The sequence below is a fragment of the Hylobates moloch genome, unplaced genomic scaffold, assembly GCF_009828535.3.
Source record: "Hylobates moloch isolate HMO894 unplaced genomic scaffold, HMol_V3 SCAFFOLD_7, whole genome shotgun sequence".
In the NCBI taxonomy this organism is placed as follows: Eukaryota; Metazoa; Chordata; class Mammalia; order Primates; family Hylobatidae; genus Hylobates; species Hylobates moloch.
Genome location: NW_026652282.1, coordinates 2105325 through 2109561, shown reverse-complemented (window position 1 = coordinate 2109561; position 4237 = coordinate 2105325). Strand labels below are relative to the sequence as shown.

Below are 4237 nucleotides of genomic sequence, written 5' to 3'. Positions count from 1 at the left end.
AAAAATGATATGCTGTATCAAAGGAAATAATAATTTACCATTTCTCATAACTGGGGAAAGACAGGTGTTCTGCCAAGAGTGCTCAATTGGAACTGTGCAAGTTAAAAAAAAAATTCAAAGAAAAAAGAAAATCAAACCAGTTGGGCATAATTTTGTGAAACTTCATTAAATCAGGAATAAAGAAGAAAACCCTTAAGCTTCCAGAGTAAACATCACACACACACACACACACACACACACACACACACACACACCCCTATACTACATCCAAGTGAACAATAATCTCATTGAGATTAGAATTATTTCTTATATATTTTATTGGAAATAAACTTCATATTACTACTATAAACAGTAATCTCTCTACCTTGCCGTAAATAGAAATTAACAAAAAATATACTATCTTCTTTATTTTTAAAAATGCTTTATCAAATATTTGTAAGATCAAGGAAATATAACTTGTTATGACAAAGCCTATGATCAAGAGTACCTCTCATTCCAGTCCCTGTCTCATGTGGTTTGGCTGTGTCTCCAACCAAATCTCATCTTGAATTGTAGCTCCCACAATTCCCACATGTTGTGGGAGGGACCAGGTGGGAGGTAATTGATCATGGGGGTGGGTCTTTCTTGTGCTGTTCTCGTGACATGAATAAGACTCATGAGATCTGATGGTTCTATAAAGGGGAGTTCTCCTGCACACACTTTTTCTGCCTGCGCCATGTAAGACATGCCTTCGCTTCTCCTTTGCCTTCCTCCATGATTGTGAGGCCTCCCCAGCCATGCTGAACTGTAAGTCCATTAAACCTCTTTCCTTTATAAATTACCCAGCCTCAGGTATGTCTTTATTAGCAGCTTGAGAACAGACTAATACACTGTCATAGGCAGAAAAATGATCCCCAAAGATGCCCACATCATTTTATCTGGAACTTGAGTATATGTTATATCCCATGGTGAAGGGAATTATGGTTGCAGATGGAAGTCGATAGGCAAAACTTAAAATAAAGAGATTATCCTGCGTTACCCAGGTGGGTTATACATGATCCTTAAAATTGGAAGAAGGCGTTAGAGGAAGAATCAGCCCAATGTTGCTGCCTTTGAAGACATTAGAAGGGACCATGAAAAGAGGAATGGCAGCAACTTCTAGAAGCTGGAATATGCAAGGGAACAGATTCTCCCCTACAGAGAGAACCCAGCTCTTCCAACACGCTGGTTTCAGCCCAACAACATTCATTGAGGACTCTGGACTTTCAGAACTGTAAGATAATAACGTTTGTTGTTATAAGACATCAAGTTTGTGGCAGTTTGTTACAGCAGCCATAGCAAACTACTTCCAGCACACACACATCACGCCATGGAATTATGTACCTATCATTCCCTCAATTTGTACACAGTTTTGCCCCACAGACATATATTCATTGTATAATTTTTTAGTGGTCTTATCTGCACATGATTGGGGTCACATTGCATACCCTCCTGTGGAACTTGATTTTCTCCATAAGCTTTGTCTATGAGACACACGCAGACTTATAGATGTAGTTATGCTTCATTTCTCTTTATTGCATCACTATGTCACAAGCTTATTTTTAGGATGATGGTATATCTTAGATTCCCCCATAGATACCCCATTTACACACAGTTTAGTTACTGTTAATGTCCCACCGATTAGCAGATGTGTTGAACCTGCCTTTGAAGTTATTATCAGTGAGAAAATTATAACAGTAAGCTAAGCCAACCCGATCCCCATCTTGCCTTTCCCTTAATTATTCCTGGGCTATTGGGCCAAATTAACTTTGGAAGACACTTAGGCTACAGTTTAAATGATAATAAGCCTTGCCCCAACCGACTGTTGTAAAGCCGACGGGAGGCCATCAGCCCAGGGAGAGGAGAGGAGCTTGAGTCCTGCAGACATAAAAGATTGTCAGCCATTATTCCAGAGGTTATAAGATACACAACTTCCCCAATTACTCCTGCAAATAAAACACTATTGCAGATTGGCCTTTTGAGATATCTTTCCAGGATTTTTGCATTTCAGACACCCATGGCTCCACATGGACCAACGACCCCACTTCTGTGGCCCCACCCAGAAGTAATTTGGCCCAACAGGAGGACAGCCTCAACCCCCTATGATTTCATTTCCACCCCAACCAATCAGCAGCAGGCTCCTGTTACATGGCCACCCCCACCCATTCACCCAAACTGCCCTTGAAAAAACCCTAATCTGGGAGCTTTGAATGAGATGATTTGCATAGGACTCCATCTCCCGCGTGGCATGGCCAGGCTTGTGTCTATTCGACTCTTTCTGTACTACAAAGTCATGGTCTTTCTTTCTGCAGTGGGCAGGAAGAACCTCTCAGGTGGTTACAAGGTCAGTTCTACCCATTTTAAGGCTACCATCAACAACTTTGATAAGAACATGATTCTACATGTCTCTTTAGGAAACATAGCCAGAAGGCAAAAGAATGGGTTTAGGATATATTTTACTTTTCAGATGTTGAATACCAAATTGTTCCACAAAGATATCACAACAAAACACACACTGACTCACAGTATGTGAGTTTCTGTTGTCTTCAAGAGAGATTTCACACCTATTGTCAGATTTCTAAATATTTGCAATCTCACAGGTGTAAATAGTTAAGGTTTTACAGTTTAGTTTTTATTTTTCAAGTTACAAACGAGGTTGATTGTATTTTGTTTGTTGGCCATAAATATTTTATTGTCTTTGAAATGTAGCATTGAAACTCAAATACTATTTTATGGTTTTTTGAGTTTTGAAGTGTTTAATGGATTTCAGATATTTACCCTTTGATGTTTATGTCTAGGTTAGTCAAACTATTTATAACCCAAAAGAAACATATTTGAAAGTGAAAGGATACACTATTATTTCTGAACAAACTGGGACATATGGAAGCCTAAATCTTTGTTGCAAATATCAGCTGTTAATGAATAGCATTTAAAGTTTTAATATAAAAACTTAATCATTTTATTTACTTATTTATATTTATTTTTATTCTTTAAGAAATATTTGGCTGGGCGTGTTGGCTCATGCCTGTAGTCCCAGCTACTGAGGAGGCTGAGGCAGGAGGCTCACTTGAGCCCAGGAGGTAGAGGCTGCAGTGAGCCATGACTTTGCTACTGCACTCCAGTCTGGGCAACAGAGCCAGACCCTGTCTCTTAAAAAAAAAAAAAAATATATATATATATAGTCCATGCAGAAGAGATGAAAATAGTTACTTCATGTCAATTTACAATGGCCCAATATTATTTTTTCCCGTAAGTATAACTGGCCATATCATTGTGAGACTATACCAACAAATAAATGGGAAGGCACAAGAACTTTTTTTAAGATCTCTCTAGAAGTGCATTTTTGAGATGTGAAATTGGGCTTTTTCCTAGTATCCCAGCACTACTTGATAAATAATCTCTCTTTGCCCCACTGTTTGGTAATTGCATTTCTCTCATACAAATGCTTTTATGTTTCCTAGTTCTAGTTCTAATCACTCCCATTTGAGCCGTCAATATTTAATCCCTCTGTATTCACCTTACTGTCTTCATTACTACAACTTCTGGAACCCTTGGCACACTTTTGGACAAGTTCTGATCTTTGCATTCATCTTCAGAAGACTGTTTTCTGTTCCTGTTTCAGCTAAAGACAATAGACCCACTCTAATCCTAAAGCAATTGTAATGGTGTATAAATTTAGTGGGACAAATGAAGGAGCAGGCTTCATGCTGACTTTCTAGGTAAGATTCCCAGAAAAGTTTCTAGAATCACTAAAATTTATGGATCTTTTTTCGTTTGCTATGATTTTAAAAAGCTGGAATTCTGAGAGGTATGTCCTCTAGTTGACATAGATGGACCCCCATATGTCTCAGTCCCTTCAGGCTGCTGTAACAAAAACATCATAAACTGAATGGTTTATAAACAATAGACATTTATTGCTCACAGTTCTGACGGCCAGAAGTTGAAGATTAAGGCGTGGCAAATTCAGTGTCTGGTGAGGACCCACTTCCTAGTTCATAGATGGTGCTTTCCCACTGTATCCTCCCATGGTGGAAGGGGCAAGGGAGCTCTAGGGGGGGTTTTTTAGTAAGGCACTAATCCCATTCACAAGGGCTTCACCCTCATGGCGTCATTACCCCCCACATTTCCCACCTCCTAATACCTTGAAGATTAGGTTCCAACATACAAATCTAGGGGGACACAAACACTCAAACCCATAGGCAGATTCAACTGTATGCCA

At 39.2% G+C, this 4237-nt stretch overlaps 1 non-coding gene across 1 annotated transcript; it reads right to left on the bottom strand.

Annotated features, from left to right (window-relative positions):
- Window positions 1-3190: 3190 nt before the first annotated feature.
- On the bottom strand, window positions 3191-3321 carry LOC116812352 (small nucleolar RNA SNORA20). Its single transcript, XR_004370656.1, has one exon. It is a non-coding gene; the product is annotated as a small nucleolar RNA SNORA20 (small nucleolar RNA).
- Between the last annotated feature and the right edge of the window lie 916 nt (window positions 3322-4237).